Source organism: Pongo pygmaeus, chromosome 6 (assembly GCF_028885625.2).
Source record: "Pongo pygmaeus isolate AG05252 chromosome 6, NHGRI_mPonPyg2-v2.0_pri, whole genome shotgun sequence".
NCBI classification, from domain to species: domain Eukaryota; kingdom Metazoa; phylum Chordata; class Mammalia; order Primates; family Hominidae; genus Pongo; species Pongo pygmaeus.
In genome coordinates, this window is record NC_072379.2 from 38192071 (window position 1) to 38211982 (window position 19912).

At 36.4% G+C, this 19912-nt stretch overlaps 1 protein-coding gene across 1 annotated transcript in view; it reads right to left on the reverse strand.

The window, feature by feature from the left end:
- The window catches only part of ABCA13 (ATP binding cassette subfamily A member 13), a 492269-nt gene that overhangs the window by 208806 nt on the left and 263551 nt on the right, over window positions 1-19912 (reverse strand). The gene's annotated exons all lie outside the window — the stretch shown is intronic.

Here is a 19912-nt window from a genome sequence, read left to right on the forward strand (position 1 = left end):
ATTCTTCTTCACAATTTTCTGGGTTTTTTCTGTACACTTATTCAGGAAATAAAGCATGATTTTATGAGATAGAAACAGTATAATTCTCTGTTCAGTGAGTTACAGAATTCTAGTGCTGAAATGGCTCTCTGAACTAATGTAGATCAAAAGGTTCATTTATTTATAGATAAATCCGGTTCGAGAGAGGTTGTGAAATGAGTTAAATTTGGGGAATTAAATTCAGTGAGTATTTACTAGTGCAAGTGCTATGCTAGGTGCTGGGTTATCTATTTGAAGAAGGGTTTCGAGAAGTTCTTGGTCTTGTAATAGAGTCAAACAAGTAAACAAAACGTGTCAGTGAAACCTGAACAACACAGTGAAATATACATAATGTCAGATTAGAGGAAGCTTCTTCAAGGAGTCAGCCAATGCCAGCAATTCAAAAATAAAAATATGTTTGTGACAGGAAGGGAGGGTAACCAGAGTGTGAAGAAATAGAAGGAATCTCATGCAAAGACACGGATTATGGGGCAGAAATATGCTAAGCTGGTTATGGAAATGGTATGAGGACTATTTTCTGCTGACCCCAGTCATAATGCTGGATTTCAGAATAATTGGCAGACATGAAAAGACATAAATCATTGCATCTGTCTCACCAAGTCAGGGAAATAGAATCAGGTGAGCTGCATGGAAACCTTAACAGTGCTACAGGTTTCCTTGGGAAATATACTTTTAATTCAATAGGTAGACACCATTAAAATGGGTACTAACTTTGTAAATGTCTCACAGGGGAAGTCACACACTGTAGCATCAGGATGCCTGAATTCCAGGCCTGGCTAACCCTGAATACACTGAACATTTTGGACAGGTAATTTTCTTTCCTGTTAGATAGGGTACTCTTCAATCTTTGTTCTGGTATATATATATATATATATATATATATATATATATATATATGTATGTATAAAGTTGTATGACACTTATCCAAATCATTACTGAATTGTCTTATTCAAAACACTTTTGTTTCCCCAAGTAGAGAGCAAATAAAATCAAACATCTTATTTTTAAGGAAGAATAGAAAAGGGAAGAGGAGAGGAGAGAAGGAGAAGGAAGGAAGGAAGGAGAGAGGAAAAAGGAAAGGGAATAGAGAGAAATCAAAAGGAAAAGAAAAGAAATAAAAGAATGTTTTTGTGGCATGTGGGTGCTTACTAACACAACATAAAACCTGAAAAACAATTATTTATTAAGCATGGCAGTACAGACAGCTAGAAGCCAGGCACAGTGGCTCATGCCTGTAATCCTAGCACTTTGGGAGGCCAAGGTGGGCAAATCACTGGAGGTCAAGAGTTCGAGACCAGCCTGGCCAACATGGTGAAATTCCATCTCTACTAACAATACAAAAATTAGCTGGGCGTGGTTGTGGGTGCCTGTAATCCCAGCTACTCAGGAGGCTGAGGCAGGAGAATTGCTTGAACCTGGGAGGTAGAAGTTGCAGTGAGCCAAGATCATGCCACTGCAGTCCAGTCTGGGAGACAGAGCAAGACTCTGTCTCAAATAAATAAATAAAGCTAGGTTAATTAAATATATTCTTAAAAAGTAAAATCAATATTAAGCCTAATTCTTTAAAGAAGCTAATAAGTGGAGGCTGTATTTATCTAAACTGTTTTATTGATAATCTCATAATTATATCTTATCAATTTACGTGATACTTTATCTGTTTATTTCTTATAACAACCATACTGCTTTTTCAAATGTAATTTTTCTTAAAAAAGCACAATATAGGTAAAAGAAAAATGCTACATGTCATGCCACTAAAATTTCCAGTTCCTATGTGGCTAATTCATCATTGATTTGGTTCTTTGCAATGCCCTATGATTGTAATAGCCAAAATGTCAAAAGATCAAATTAGTATTTCACTTGTGAATAAGGTCATCCCTTAAACCCAGCCACATTTTTGAATAAAGGTTGCTGAAACACTTTTGATTAAACCTATACTGAAAAGACAGTGAGTTGACATTCAGGGAATCAGGGATATTGAATGAGTGGTACGAACCCATCAGTATCACTAAAGGGCTCGTATATACTACCTGGTCAAGGCACCCAAACTCTAAATATGCACCAAAGACAGGTCTTCCTGCAGTCTCTAAACAGCTTCACACTTGAGTTTCCAAACCTGAGCTTCCTTTGCAGTTGTCATTGATGGTTAGGGAGAGAGATAATTTTGCTGCACCATAATTATGATCTCAGCCTTAACCCTGCTCTCTGATTTCTATTTTGGTCACATTTGGGAGGCAAGGTTCTATGGGGGCAGGCATGTGGACTCTTTTGTCAGGCATCTGCCCATTGGAAGTCTGGCTCAGACAGCTCCTCTTGGAAAAGTTAGTGATGATAATGCAAGTAGGAGCCCTTATGGTGGCATCTGGCACAAGCGAGGGTTAATAAATATAGCTAAAAAAAGAAGAAAAATTTCCCTACTGTCAAATCTTCTCTTCAACCTGAGCCTAATGTTCATCTCCCTCACTGTTCTATCACTTTCCACTTACCTGTCTTCTTCATATGCACTGAGGTCCTTGAAACCAGGAGTGGAGCTTAATTTAAATTCATCTCAATATCTTCCGCTTTAATCTCACTCCCCAGCCCAAATGAGATGCTCAGTAAGGTCTGATGGGTGATTGAATGGATGGATATTGACCAAATATTGTATTCAGCATCCCTATCTATGTATTGCCTTCCTGAAGTGAGGCTTCTCTCTCTCCTAGGTCCATTCATCCCCTCCTCAGAAAACCTAATACCACCTCTGAAGTTCCTTTAACCTCTTGATTTCACTCTCAACTTTGACAGCCATGCCTAGTGGGCCTCATTCAGGAGCAGTTTTCAGGTCACTAAAGGGGCTTCATTGCAACATGATTTTCAGAGTATAAACAACAAAGTTAAAGTAGTTAACAAAGCAAAGTCATGATTTTGTACCATGGTTCAAAGAGAGATAAATGCAGCTGCTCACAGTATTCCCAAGTATCTCTATCCACTAGGGAGAAAGAAATGAGATTATGGAAGTAGGGAGGAAGATGGAATTGAAGGAGTCAGTTCAAGATGCCCTACCCAACTCTCCTAGGCTCCAGTGAGGAGGTGGGTGTTGAAACAGGATTGAAGATGCTTTCAAGGGCCTATTTATCCTTAGCTTCCTGGAGGTAGATATGTTAGTGAAAGTTGCTCAGAGCTAGTCCTGTCTGAATTACCCACTTTTGAGGCAATGACTGCATTTAAGATGAGTTAAGCTCATTTTTTGTTAAATGTCTCACAAGAATATGTTATTCCAGTACAGGAGATGAGGTTTGGAACTATTTATCATTAACCTCAGGAGCTTTATTTAGTAGCTCTGATCTGCATGGCTGGCTGCAAGAATTACACACACTTTCTTCTCTTTTCACTGCTCCTGACAGAAGTTGCTGCTTTCTGGCACCTGCCGCCAGCATTTGTCCTGCCCAAATCTATTTCAATTCCATTTTGTTTTGGCAGACTCTTTTCTGCAAAGCACCCTGCCATTAGCTCTCTGCTGCTTTTAACTAATGTGGAAAACAAACTTTCTTTGGCCTGTATAATTGGCAGCAGCCATGTCCCTTCCCACCTTGCTTCCAGGGAAGGTGGTTTTTGAAATTTGAGGAAATTTGGATAAAGAAGAAAAGACAGCACTCTAGGATTAGCACCATGGTTAAGCCTAGGAGACACACAAATAATTTGGAACAGCTCTCTGAAGAGGCAGAGTTCTAGCAGCCCTTCATAGGATGGGCTGTACAAATAGAATTGTCTTAAAAAGCAAAGGAGAGGTTGCAGACCCTTCAAATTAATCACTGCCAAAATTACTTTCCATCATCAGAAGAAGCAGTAATTAGAAATGAAATACAGAGAATTAAATTGTGGGAGAAAAAAGGAACAGAATTGTATGTAAAGTGGTATTGGCAAATCATAGAGCTGAAAATGTAAATGCAATCTCAGGTTTCATGTCAGGGAATAAGGTTTCTTTTTTTTTTTTTTTTTAAAGGGCATGACAAAGCATTATATAAAGAAAACAATCATGTCTCCCCAAATCACTCAGTATTAGATAGATTTGTGATCTTTCACATAAACTTTGAGCTTAAAGATACTCTAATAGGATGTTTCTCATAGTAGTGGCCACAGACCATCTAAATCAAGGAACTTGGGGTGCTCCTTAATGTAAATGTCTAGGTCTTTAGAATCCAAATTTGTGAAAGTTAGGCCCAAGAATATGCCATCTTACTAAGTACCCAGGTGATTTTTAAACTTTCTTTAAAAAAGTCCCTTCTCTTAAAACTACATTGTGAACAAAGTAACCAAGGCAATGGTACATCAGTGGGACCACATCAGTTGCCCACATCAGTGTGGCCAACACTGTGGGTCTGTTCACTCTGTAGGTGGGACAGGGCCCCCAAAGGCAAGATATGTGCAGTGATACATGGATTCCAGAAGCCCTAGAGTAGAACCCAGGTATGGCCAAGTGGTTACCACTTGCCTTGATATGCAGGTGTCCCTTCTCATTCAGCTGGTCTGTTAGTCAGCCAAGCAACCTATATTCCAGGTTTATTATGACAGACACTGCATTCCCTGCCAGAAATACAGCCACACACGAGATAGCTCCACTGGATTTGCATTCTTTCACTGGGCAAAGATGTTAAACACTTGCAATTAGCTATTTAAATACAACCTGCCACAGGTGCTGTGAAGCATAAGAGGGGAGCATGAGCATTTATCAGGAGGGATCTAACTCGGTCTGGCAAGTCGAAGAAGACGCTGCAGAAGAGTCAAATAAATCACATACTGAACAATGAACAAAGATTAGCTCAGAGAAGGGGGAAAGAGGAGACAGCATTCCAGGCAGGGAGAAGAGCTGTTGTAAAGATTCTGGGGGCAAGAAGGAGCTTGATCTGTTTAAGAAACTGAAAGGAGTCCAACTGGCATAGACAAGGTGCAGTCAGGACCCAATCCTTGTATAATCTTAGGAGTCCATGAGCAGAATTTGAATCCCAGAAGATGAAAAACCATTAAATATTTGGGAGTGAGAATAATGTGATCAAATACTTATTCTTAAGACTTGGCTAGGCCGGGCGCAGCAGCTCACGCCTGTAATCCCAGCACTTTGGGAGACTGAGGTGTGTGGATCACCTGAGGTCAGGAGTTCAAGACCAGCCTGGTCAACATGGTGAAACCCCATCTCTACTAAAAATACAAAAATTAGCTGGGCATGGTGGCGGGCACCTGTAATTCCAGCTACTCAGGAGGCTGAGGCAGGAGAATCGCTTAAACCTAGGAGCTGGAGGTTGCACTGAGCTGAGATCTCGCCATTGCACTCCAGCCTGGGAGACAAGAGTGAAACTCTGTCTCAAAAAAAAAAAAAGAAAGAAAGAAAGACTTGGCTGCAGTGTATAGCATGCCCTGATGGAATCTAGGGATGGCTACATATGGAGGGCAAGAGGAAAAGGCTCATGAATAACTCTGACATTCTGGTTTGTAAACTAGGTAGAGAGCAGCAATATTCTCTAAGACCAAGAATGAGCCAGAGGAAAGTTTTCTGGGTCAAAATCATGAGTTGGACTTAAACATGTTGAGATGGAGGTACCTGGGATGCGTTAGAATGGAGTTGCTCAGCAGGCAGTTATAGCCAAGAGCCAAGAGAGGTGATCTGAGCTGACCCCAGATGTATGAGCAGCCACAGTACGGGAATGAGGAAACCTCACTCAGGGACAAAATGACCCCTCGGAAGAATAAAGATAGAAGAGAGCTCAGGGACTGCCTGAGCATGGTAGAACTCTAACAGATGAAGGTTAGGATGAAGGAGGAGGTGAGGTGAAGACGAGTACTCAGAGGAAAACAAGTGATGTGTCATAAGGTCCAAAGAAATAAAGTTTTGCCCAAAAAGAGGATGCTGGATACAGCTTAGAGATCAAGGATGATGCCTTTTGAAACTAGTGATGTGCTGGTCACCAGTGAAATTAAAACAGGCCTTTTGAGTGAGATGGTGGGAGAATGGCACATATCTGAGTTGACCGAGGCTCAAGTGAGAGACGACGATGCAAGTCACAGCTTGTCTCCACAGCTCTTGAGAAAGAAGTTTGGCTGTAAAGGGGAGAGAGCTATGGAGGTAACTGGAGGGAAATGATTTGAAGGAAGGGTTTTGTTTCTCTTATGCTGCTTTGTCTTTAGCAAAAGAAGAGCCATGAGCATGTTTAATCCCTAATGAGAAAGATTCAGGACAGGGGGAGGCATTGAAAACAGAGAGCAATGAATTCTTCCTTCAAAGGTGGGAAAGGATTCATCTTGGCAAAGAAATCAGCCTCACCTAGGAAGAGGGCCCTACTGTCTCCTGTAACAGGAAGGAAAGAGGATGCAGGTGGGAGAGGGTGGGAGGTGGATGGATTTATTCACTCTTATTTTCTTTCTGAGGCAGGAACTCCCTCCTCCAATGGGAGTGGGAAGAGGAGGAACCAGAGGCATGAGGAGAGAGGACATTTGAAATTGACTTGGCACAAGAAGTGAGAGTTGGCCAGGGAAACATGGTTAAATTTCTGGGCAGTGTTGACAGTCCTGTTACTAAGAATCTACTATAGAGCCCCCAAACTCTAAATGAGAAAAATGCTAAACCTACCGGGAAAAACTGAAAACCATGCGATGAGTAACAACAAATCAGCAAAGTGAAGCCTGTGAGAGAAGCATGTACTAAATATGGGAGGAACATGTAGGACAGAGTAAATAACTGCTTAGAAGAGCTGAGAGGCTTCCAGAGGAGGGATGGTGTAAGCAGAGGATGCGTGAGTGCTATGCCATGGCCAGTGCCCGTGGGGGCCAGCTTTTACACTAGATCAAGTCAAGTGGCATGAACACACAGAATGCCCCATCTCATTGTGGAGTGGCTGGCCTGAGGAATCAACCAGCTGAATTCTCACATTGCCCATGTGTAAGCTCAGCAAGGAAATGACTTCCCCAGTTGTATTAGTCAGCTCAGGCTGCCAAACAAACTACCACAGACTGGGCTGCTGAAACAACAGACAATCATTATCTCACAGTTGTCAGCACCAAGAAGAGCAAGGTGTGGGCAGGGTTGGTTTCTCTTGAGGCCTCTCTCCTTGGTTTGCTGACGGCCGTCTTCCCCCTCACATGGTCTTATCTCTATGTGTGTGCATCCCTGGTGTCTCTTTTTATGCGTAAATTTCCTCTTCTTATAAGGATCCACCCATTTGATGTCATTTAGTCCTCATTACCTTTTTTAAAGTCCTAGCTATAGTCACATGCTGAGGTACTGAGGGTTAAGACTTCAACAAACAGGAAACACAGTTCAGTCCGTAACACCAGCGCACAGCTAGAAAGCCACTAAAAGAGAGAATAGCCCCATAACTTATGATTGTAAGTAGAATTCTTTTTCCACCACACCAGAACAGTGTATCTCCAGATGTGATGCATGGACTAGCAGCAACTCCTGAGAACTCGTTAGAAATGCAAGTTCTCAGGCCCCATCCTGGACCTCCTGAGTCAGAAGATTTGGGGGTGAAACCCAATAATCTGTGTTGTAACAAACTCTCCAGGTCATCATTCAGTTGTGAGATCAGTAAATTTCTCAGGAAGCTGACTAGTTAATTCAGTGATTTATGTATATTCTAAACATTACACTAAGCAGTTAATATATACTAAACATTATAAATTCAATGATTTATGTATATTGAGCCTTGGAAAAGCCTTTTAAAAAAATAAAAATTATTTAAATTATTTTAAAAAATGACCCAAAGGGACTGAAATGGCAGATGTATAGCCATAAGAAAGATGATAAATATAGGCATTGTGCCTGGATGGGAGTTTCATGCTGAACCTGGTGAGGGTTTGGGCAAATCAGATAACATTTCTAAACCTCAGTTTAGAGGTTTAGAAAATAACTGCGAGAAATGAATGTCTGTTGTTTAAGCCGCTCAGTCCGTGGCAGTTTGTTTGGCAGCCCAAGCTGCCAATACAACTACAACTTGGGGAAGTCATAATACAACTGGGGAAGTCATTTTCTTGAAGCACTTACACATGGGCAATGTGAGAGTTTGACTGGTTGATTCCTCAACCCAGCAGCTCGGCAGTGGGAAGGGACACTCTGTGTGTTCATGCCACTTGACTTGATCTAGAGTAAAATCTGGCCCCATGGCCACTGGCCATGGTACAGCACTCACACAGCCTCTGTTTACACAGTCTCTCCTCTGGAAGCCTCTCAGCTCTTCTGAGCAGTTATTTACTCTGTGCTACATGTTCCTCCAACATTTAGCACACAGTTCTCTTGTAGGTATGCTAATTTGTTGTTACTCATCGCACAGTTTTCATTTTCCTCGCAGTAAGGTTAGCATTTTTATCATTTAGAGTTTGCAGTCTGTATAGTAGATTCTTAGTAACAGGGCTCTCAACACTGCCCAGAAATCCAAATCACATCTCTATAACATCCAATAACAGAGATAGGAAAGTCTGTTTGCAAATTGGTTGTAATGATGAAGTGAGAAAATCCAAATCATGTAAAGTGCATATCATAGTGTCCGACCCACTTCAGGCAGCTAATAAATAGTTTCTTTCTCCATGAAGGAGTGACTTCCACACTCTGCGGTGCAGAGACAAGGACAAAAGTGCAGTTGCAGGCATCAGTCTTCATAACTCATTTCTACGGAGCTACTAGGGTCCCTATGATTAAAAAGTATATATTTTATATTTTATTTTGCCTTCATTAATCCCTCAGAAAAGCAAGGAGTGAGTTATTTCAGAGCTATCCCTTAAAAGACTATTTCTGAAGACATATGGCATCTGTAGAGAGAAGGGGTGCCCATAGGCAGGTGCAGCCCAGGAGTAGGAATCAATAACAAAAGAGTAATCTTTGAGGGCACCAATAAGAGAAGAAAGGCTTTTGTAAATGGTTATTCTAGAAATTGAATTTCTCTAGTGTAGATCACATACACACACAACACAAAAAGCAACTAAATCACTTTACTTAGAAGACATTAATGCACGCTGTGTCCAGTATCCTGAGCTAATGTTGTGATTAAGTTATATCTACTAAGTAACATAAACTGGACTTAGGTTGAGGACTCATGTGGAGTTTTATAGGAGGAATTTGCAGAATATAATAAAACTGGCAAATGTAGGCAATCTCATACCAAATTTGTTTTAATGCATCCTAGACTTACTTCTTATTTGGTAATGAAATACTTAAATTGATTCTTAACTAATATACATTTCAGTTCCCAGATTTATAATTTGAATGATAACTAAAATTGCATTTTTATGTCATATTTTATAATGGCAATAAAAACATAATTTTTCTTTCTTCAGGGTTCTTTCTTAAATTCAAAACATCACTCTTTTTCATATAGCATTATCTTTTATTGCACGTGTTTTATTTCCAAATTATTTACATGGGTTTTTTAATAATGTTCTCCAAATTCAGAACATAAAATTATCATTTCTAAAACAGATGTATAAGCATAATAAAGAGGATATATATATCCTATATAGAGGATATATATAGGCAATACGTCTTCAGCATAAATTATTCTAACTTCCCACGATGACGAAATGTTTATGAGAACCTAATAATCATACTTTCACTAAATTCAATCTTACATATAAAAGTTAACTAATATTTTTTAAAACTGAACACTCAGAAATTAAACCTTTAGGCAAAATGCTAATAATCAAAAAAGAAATAAGGCAAAATGCTAATAATCAAAAAAGAAATAATGTATATGTCCAGTTTAAGCAAATTTTGACATAAACAGTAGAATGTAGAGACCAATTATGATATATGCAGGGAATATTACTACATAGAAATTACACAAGCAATTACATAGATGAATTTCAGGGACAAAATACATACTTAGAAAAAAACACAGACTTTTATATATACTGTATGATTCCTTTTATATAAAGTTCAGAAACAGGCACATTTATTCTAAAGTAATTCATTTACCCTTGTGAGGAGGGATTTGACCTGGAGAGGATGTGAGGGTGCCTGCTGAAGTACTGGGAATGTTCTAGCTTAATCTGGGTGGTGGTTACACAGGTATGTACCATGGAAAAATCCATCTGGTTGTACAATTAACATCTATGCCATTTACTATAAGATGTATGCAGTTTATGTTAGTGAAAATAAATTTAGAACACTATTCTTAAATAAATATGTAATTTATGTGTAAAGGTAAGAAACAACATTGTTACCAAACAGGAAATGCAAATGGCTAATAAATATAAAGAGAGGATCAAGTTGTGGAAATTCAGTTTAGCTTGTTATAATACTGTTTTGGTAGGAAGAAGTCTAAAGTGGCCCCCAATGACTCAAACTCCCATACAATCCCCTCCCCTTGAGTGTGAGTGAGACCTTGAATACAATAGCTGTCACTGCCACAATTAAACTACGTCATATGACAAAGGTGAAGACATTTTACAGATCTCATTAAGAACGCTAATCAGTTGCCTTTAAATTAATCAAAACAGATTATTCTGCTCACTTTGAAGACGTAAACTGCCAGTTTACTTCTGACAGTGCTCTTATAAAATTGCTTATGCCCTAGGGTAATTCTATCACTTTAGTATGATTGTGCCTGTTTTTGAGCTTTATGTAAAAGGAATTATATAGTATTACAAAAGTTTGTTAATTCTATAAATGTATTTTTTGCTTATCTAATTTCTATTTAGTAATATTCTCCTGCATATATCATAATTGGTCTCTACATTATACTGTTTATGTCAAGTTTTATTTTAACTGGACATACACATTATTTTCTCTTTTGGTTATTAGCATTTTGCCTAAAGGTTTAATTTCTGAGCATTCATTTCCTTTGAGATACGTTTGTTAATAACTTTTATATGTAAGAGAGAATTTAAAGAAAATATGATTATTAGATTCTCGTAAACATTTTATCACATAGCTAAGACCTAAGGGTGACTTCTCCAAATTGAGAGCAGGCCCTAGCTGACAGCCAGCCAAAAAATGGGCACCTCAAGGAATTGATTCTGCCAAAGACCTAAATAAGCTTGGAAGAGACCCCTGAGCTCTAGATAAAAATGCACTCCTAATAATACCTTTATTCAGCTTTATGAGATCCTAAGCAGAGAACTTGCCAGGCTGTGCCCAGCCCCTTGACCAAAAGAAACTGTGAGAAAATAAATAGGTCTTGTTTTAATCTGTTCTGTTGATGGTAATTTATTAACAGCAATAGAAAACTAAAGTAAATTTTGGAAACTGGAAATGGAGAAGTGACATAACAAATATTAAAAATGTAAGGGTAACTTGAAATCATGGAATGGGTTTGGATGAAAGAGTTTTTGGAAGCATGCTAAAGGAAACCTAAATTTCCTTGGTTAGATCATTAGTTTAAAAAAAAAAAAAAACCTTAGCAAAATTGTCTTCTGCAGTTATGTGGTTATGTGGAAAACAGAATTTGTTAGCAACAAAGTTGGATATTTAGCTAAGGAAATTTCCAAAAAAGAATTGAAGGTGCTGTCTGGTTTCCACTAGAACTTATAGTAAAATGAGAGAGGAGAACGATAAAATGAGGAAAGAAGTGTTAAGCAAACAAGTAAACAAAAAGTAAGTAAAGAAACATAAAATTTTGATAACTTTCAGCCTCAACAGGTTAAAAAGAGAAAAGGTAGTAAAAGTTAAGAAAAGCTATTGATAACATGGCAGAAAAAAAAATACTGAGTATGTGATTATACATCCTTCTGCTCAAACCTCAAAAAGCTCACAAAATGCCAGTATTTAGTCACAAAATTGGCCCCTAAAAAGATTAAGAAGATAGAGTGACATCAGCAAGATGTCAGATTAGGAAGTCCAAACTCCCCTGTCCCTATGGAAACACTAAATAAACTACAGACTGCTTAAAACAACTTTACAAGAGCTCTGGAAATTAGTCTAAGATCTATAGCAACCAGCCAAACTCCCAGTCAAAAACAAACAAACAAAACACATTGAAATGGTAGGAAAAATTCTGTGGTGTTTTACTTGACTTTGCTCACCTCTTCCCATATTGGTGGGGTCAAGGAAATGGCTCAATTCCTGATCTCTCCTTCAGGGCAGAAAGAGCAAAGTGCAAATTGTTTTCAAAATGCTTGCCTGGCTGTAGAGTGCCCAAAGGACTGGCATCTGTCTCACCTGATTCAGCAAGCACACAAGAATGAGAACATAGTTCAGAATGGGAGAAAATTTTTGCAACCTACTCATCTGACAAAGGGCTGATAACCAGAATCTACAATGAACTCCAACAAATTTACAAGAAAAAAACAAACAACCCCATCAAAAAGTGGGCAAAGGATATGAACAGACACTTCTCAAAGGAAGACATTTATGCAGCCAAAAAACACATGAAAAAATGCTCATCATCACTGGCCATCAGAGAAATGCAAATCAAAACCACAATGAGATACCATCTCACACCAGTTAGAATGGCAATCATTAAAAAGTCAGGAAACAACAGGTGCTGGAGAGGATGTGGAGAAATAGGAACACTTTTACACTGTTGGTGGGACTGTAAACTAGTTCAACCATTGTGGAAGTCAGTGTGGCGATTCCTCAGGGATCTAGAACTAGAAATACAATTTGACCCAGCCATCCCATTACTGGGTATATACCCAAAGGATTATAAATCATGCTGCTATAAAGACACATGCACACGTATGTTTATAGCGGCACTATTCACAATAGCAAAGACTTGGAACCAACCTAAATGTCCAACAACGATAGACTGGATTAAGCAAAAGTGGCACATATACACCATAGAATACTATGCAGCCATAAAAAATGATGAGTTCATGATGTCCTTTGTAGGGACATGGATGAAACTGGAAACCATCATTCTCAGCAAACTATCGCAAGGACAAAAAACCAAACACCGCATGTTCTCACTCATAGATGGGAATTGAACAATGAGAACACATGGACACAGGAAGGGGAACATCACACACCGGAGACTGTTGTGGGGTGGGGGGGAGGGGGGAGGGATAGCATTAGGAGATATACCTAATGCTAAATGACAAGTTAATGGGTGTAGCACACAAACATGACACATGTATACATATGTAACAAACCTGCACATGTGCACATGTACCCTAAAACTTAAAGTATAATAATAATGAAATTTTTTTAAAAAAAGAATGAGAACATAGTTTAGATCTAAGATTGGAAACCATCGAAGGCATTTGGTGGGCATCAGAGCATATGAAAACTAAAGGAGGAGTGCAGGTGTATAGGTGCCTGAGGCAAAAGATTATAGATAGGGGAATACATTAGAACATTTGAGGCACAGGGATAAAAAGGTGAGACTTTCTGAAAAGCTAAGGCATTTGAAAGTGGCCAAGGAACATCAGAAGAAAGAGGCAAAAGCACACACTTACAGAGGCTCAGATAGGCTACATGCCCAGAAAATAACTAAGAAGACCATAAGCCGTTACCCCAGGCTGATCTCAAGACCCAGGGGATCACTAATTAGCAGAAGTATTCTACACCAATTTGCAAAGATTAGGAGAAGTGGCTATTTTATCAAGTGCACAGTTCCCAACAAATGATTATTTAGACAAAGAAAAACAGGGAAATCTTACCCATTAAAAGCAGAAATAATTTCTAGAAACAGTCTCTGAAGAAACACATACCAAATAAAGAGTTTAAAACAACTGTCAAATAATCTCCAAAAGCTAAAGGAAAACATGGATAAAGAACTAAAGAAAATCAGGAAAGCAATATACAAATAATATATAAACCAAAGAAATAGATGGGCAGCATTGACGAAAAATCAGGATCCAAACACATGCTTTCTACAAGAGACAAATTTTAAGTCTATGGATACACATAGATTAGAAGTAAAATGATGGGAAAGCCATTTCATGCAAATAGTAACCAAAAGACAGAAGGGTGGCTATTCTAATATCAGACAGAAAAAACTTTAAGTAGAAAGTAAATGCAAAAGACAAAGAACATTATGTTGACCCTTTTATAAAAGAGTCAATTCACTAAGAAGACGTACCAATTAGAGATGCATAGATACCCATCATGAGAGCTCATAACATATGAAGCAAATACTGGCAGAAATGAAGGGAAAAATAGCACTACAGTAATAGTAGGAAACCTCAATACCTCACTCTCAATAACGGATAGAATAACCAGACAGAATATCAACAAAGACACAGAGAATTGGACAACACTATAGAACTATTGTACAAAAATGACATAAACAGATCACTCTACTCAACAACAGCAGAATATACATTTTTCTTAAGTGTATATGAAACATTCTCAAGGATAGATCATATGTTATACAACATAACAAGTCTTAATACATTTTAAATAAGATTGAAATCACACAAAATGTATTTTCTGAACACAGTGGAAACTAGAAATCAACAACAGAAAAAACAGAAAAATTCACAAATATGTGGAAATTTAAAACACAGTCAAAATAACAAATGGATCAAATAATAAATCACAAGAAAAGTTAGAAAATATCTTGAAACAAATGAAGTGAAAATACAACATACCAAAATTTCTGGGGTGCGGTAAAAGCAGCACTAAGAAGGAAATGTATAGCTCTAAATTCTTCTGTTACATGAGAAGAAAGACTTCAAGTAAACATTCTAACATGATTCCTTAAAAAATAAGAAAAGAAGAAAAAAGCTAAACCTAACTCTAGCAGAAATAATGGAGTAAATATTAAAGCAAAGATTAATAAAATACAAAGTTGAAAAACAATAGGGAAAATCAATGAAGTCAATAATTTGTTCTTTAAAAAAGATCAACAGAATAGATAAACCTTTAGCTAGATTGACTAAGAAAAAAAGAAAGAAGGTTCAAATAACTGAAGTCAGAAAAGAAAGTGTTACTGCCAATTTTACAGAAATAAAAAGATTATAACAATAGTATGAACAATGTGTACCAACATATTTGATGACCTAGATAAGATGGATAAATTCCTAAAACACACAAACTTTTAAGACTGAATCAAAAAGCAATTGAAAATCTGAGTAAACCTATAACTAGTGAGGAGATAGAATCAATAATTAAAATATTCCCACCAAAAAATAAAAATAAAAATAAAGCTCAGATGTCTTCACTGGTAAATTCTACCAAACCTATAAAGAAGAATTAGCAACAAGCCTCCTAGAACTCTTCAAAAAAATTGAAGAGGAGAATAAACTTCCTAATTCATTGTATGAGGCAATGCTAGCCTCACAGAATGAGTTATGAAGCCAAAGGAACTACCAAAAAAAAAAAAAAACCTTACCGACTAATATTCCTTATGAATATTGATGCAAAAACCCTCAACAAATACTGGCGCACCAAATTTGACAGTATAGTAAAATGATTACACATCATGACAAGGGAGGATTTATTCCTGAAAGGCAAGGATGAGTCAACATACAAAAAAAATCAGTTTAATACCACACATTAAAAGGAAAAAAATTTTAAAACCTATGGTTATTTCAATTGACATATAAAGAACTTTTACAAAATTCAGCACTTTGTTATGATAAAAACACTTAACAAACTAGAAATACAAGGAAACTACCTAAACATAATAAAGGCCATCTATGAAAAACCCACACCCAATATTGTACTCAAAATTGAAAGACTAAAAATGTTTCCTCTAAGATCAGGAATATGACAAAGATGCTCACTTTCACCACTTCTATTCAAGATAGCACTGGAAGTCCTAGCCAGCTCAATTAGGCAACAAAAAGAAATAAAAGTCATTCAAATTGAAAAGGATGAAGTAAAATTATCTTTGTTTGCAGATGACATAGTCTTAGATGTATAAAACTCTAAAAAATACACATACATACACATAAACACAAAATGTTAGTACTCTTAAACAAATTCACCAAAGTTTCAGGATACAAAATCAATACACAAATATTAGTTGCACTTCTTCCATTAGCAATGAACAATCTGAAAAGGGAAATTAAGGAAATTATTTCATTTACAATAACATAAAAGAGAATAAAATACTGAAGAATTAACTTAACCATGAGGGCAAGCAACTTGTATACTCAACACTACAAAATGTTATTGAAGAAAATGAAAAAGACACAAACAGGTGGAAGGATAGTCTATGTTCATGGATTGGAAAACTGAACATTTTTGAGATATCAATACCACCCAAAACTATCTAAACTAATCAATACAATTATTCTAAAGTTTCCAATGACATTTTGGAGAAAAAGAAATATTAATCTTAAAATCCATACAGAATCCCAAGGGGCCCTGAATAGCTAAAACAATGTTTATAAATATGAAGAAAGTTGGAGAATTCACACTTTCTGATTTCAAAGGTTACTACAAAGCCATGGTAATCAAAACAGTGTGGAATTGGCACAAAAACAGATGTAAAGACCAATGGAATAAAACAGAGAACTCAGAAGAAAATATTCACATATATGGTCAATTGGTTTTCAACAAATGAGCCAAAACCATTCAGTGAGAAAAAGTCATTTCCATAACTGATGTGGGGAATACTGGATATCCATATGCAAGAGAATAAAAATGGACACCTACCATACATGGTATAGAAAATTAACTCAAAATAAATCAAAAACCTTAATGTAAAAGCTAAAACTATAAACTTCTTGGAAGAAAACACAGGAAAAAACTTCAGGATATTTCAGTTGCCAGTGATTTTTTGGGTTTGCCACCATAAACACAGGCAACAACAACAAAATAGGTAAGCTAAATTCCATCAAAATTAAAAACTTTAGTACAAGAAAAAGTACAATTAATAGAGTAAAAACGTAGCCCATGGAAAGAGAAAAAAATTGCAAATTTATATTTCTAATATGAGATTAATATCCAGAAAACATAAAGAACTTCTACAACTCACCACAAAAAAAACCAACCCCATTCAAAAATGGACAAAGGCCTTACTGGAGGATTCTCCAAAGAAGATATGCTAATGGCCAATAAGCACATGAAAAGGTGCTTAACATTACTTGTCATTAGGGAAATGCAAATCAAAACCACAATGAGATACCACTTCACACCCACTAGGATGATTATTATTTAAAAAGTGGAATAACAAGCATTGGTGAAGATATGGAGGAATTGGAGTCCTAGTTCACGGCTGGTGGGAATGTAAAATGGTGCAACCTCTGTGGAAAATGATATAGCAATTTCTCAAAAAATTAAACATACCATAGGATCCAGTAATTCCATTTCTTGTTATATGGTCAAAAAAAGTAAAAGCAGGGGGCTTGAACAGATATTTGTACATCAATTGTCATAGCAGCATTATTACAGTAGCTTAAAGATGAAAGCAACACAAATGTCCATCAACAGATAAATGGATAAACAAAATGTGATACATACATATAATGGAATATTATTCAGCCTTATAAAAGAATGAAATTCTCTCACTTGCTTCAACATGGATAAACCCTGAAACTCTTACTCTAAGTGAAATAAGCCAGTCACAAAAGGGCAAATACTGTATGATACCATTTATATGAGGTAGTTAAATTCACAGCCACATGGGCTAGAATGGTGGTTTCCAGGAGCTGGGGGAGGGAGAAATGAGGAGTTGTTGTCTAATTGGTACAGAGTTTCAATTTGAGAAGATAAAACAGTTCTGGAGATGGATGATGATGATGGTTGCACAACAATGTAAATGTGCGTAATGCCACTGAGCTGTATACTTAAATATGGTTAAAATGGTAAAATTTATATTACATATTTTTACCACAGTAAAAATATATATAATATATAATACATAAATATATATTATATGTACATAAATATCTGTACTATATATTATAAATTTATCATATATAAAAACACATTTGCTAGTTAATTTCCCATTTGATATTTTCTATTACCAATAAACATCCTAGATGAAAAAAATATTTTTTCAGTACTGTACTTATTTTTATTTTTCTTTGCTTTTTAATTATTTTCTGTTGCTAAAATTCATATAGTGCAAATCTACCAAAGATCTCAAGGGGGCTATAGAATCCTTCAGCTACTCAGTTTCCTCCCCTAGAGGCAAACTCCATTATCAGCATCTTTTTACCCTTCCAACGATATTTTACATGCATGTGTTTGAATGCACACTTGGTAGATTTTATTTCTTTTTTTTTAACCTGTCATAAACTATTATTTGTTTATTATTATGGTTGACAAATAAAAATTGTATTTGTTATGTACAACATGATGTCCTGAAATATGTATACCTTGTGAAGTGGCTAAACCGAGCTAAACAACATATGCAATACCTCACATACTTTTTTGTGGTGAGAAAACTCATCTATTCTTTTAGAGATTTTCAAGAATACAAAACATTATTAACTACAGTCACCATGTTGTACAATAGATCTCTTGAACTTATTTCTCCTATATAACTGAAATATTGTATCTATTTACCAACATCTCCCCACCACATCCCCTCCCAGCCCCTAGTAACCACAATTCTACTCTCTATTTCTATGATTTCAACTTTTAAAAATTCTGCATATATGTGAGATCATGTAGCATTTGCCTTTCTGTTCCTAGCTTATTTCACTTAAAATAATGTTCTCCAGTTTCATCCATGTTGTCACAAATGACAGAATTTGCTTCTTTTTTAAGACTGAATAGTATTCTATTATGTACATATGCCATATTTTCTTTATCCGTTCATCTGTTGATGAACACTTAGGTTGATTCCATGTCTTGGCTATTATGAATGGTGCTGCAATAAACATTGGAGTGTAGATATTTCTTTAATATACTGATTTCATTTCATTGGATATATACCAAGTAATGGGATTCCTTGATCACATGGTGGTTTTATTTTTAATTTTTTAAAGAACTTTCATACTATTTTCTATAATGGCTATACTTATTCACATTCCCACCAACAGTATGGAAGAGTTCCTTTTTCTTGACAACCTCACCAGCATGTATCTTTTGTCTTTTTAATATTAATTATTCTAACAGATATAAGGTTATATCTCATTGTGGTTTTCACTTGCATTTCTCTGCTGACTATTAATTTAGTATTTTTTCATATACCTGTTGGCCATTTGCATATCTTCTTTTGAGAAATGTCTATCTATTCAGGTCATTTGATCATTTTTAACTGCATTATTTGTTTTCTTTAATTGGGTTATTTATAATGTATACATATATTTTATTATTATTATACTTTAAGTTCTAGGGTACACGTGCACAATGTGCAGGTTTGTTACATATGTAAAATTAAAAAATTTTTAAAAAGATCAAGTGTGTCTCACAGGTCTACTCAACCAAACCAGAGGACCTCTAGGAAGCTTTGTGGTGTAGTTCCCTCTGCCATCTATGTTGAAGCCAAAAAATACAGAAGAGGTTATTTCAAAAACACCTGGCTTTTGTCTAATGGATGAATATTACTGAAACCTAAGAAAGTTTCACAAAGTTTTTGCAAAAATTGCTTCATCAGGTATAGTGCCAGCACTGTCTAAAAAGACCAGGAAGAACACAAGAAGGAAAGAAGACTATAAAAGATAGGAAATAAGCCTTACATCTGGAAGATATAAAATTGTGATGATTTATGTACCTAACAGAGCCCCCAAAGACATAAAAACAGAAGTCAACAGATTTAAAGGGAGAAATAGGCAATTCTACAATAATAATCAGAAATACCAATACCAAAATTTTATTAACAGATAAAATAATTTACAAGAATATCAACAAGAAAACAAAAGACTTGAACAACCACTACACACAAACTAAATATTACAGATGTTTATAGAACACACCACCTATCACAACAGATGAACATTCTTTTCAAGGGTACATGGAACTTTCTCCAGCGTAGACCATAAAACAAGCCTTAATAAATTGAAAAGAAATTTGTTGTTGTTGTTGTTGTTGTTGTTGTTGTTGTTGTTGTTTGAGAAGGAATCTCCCTCT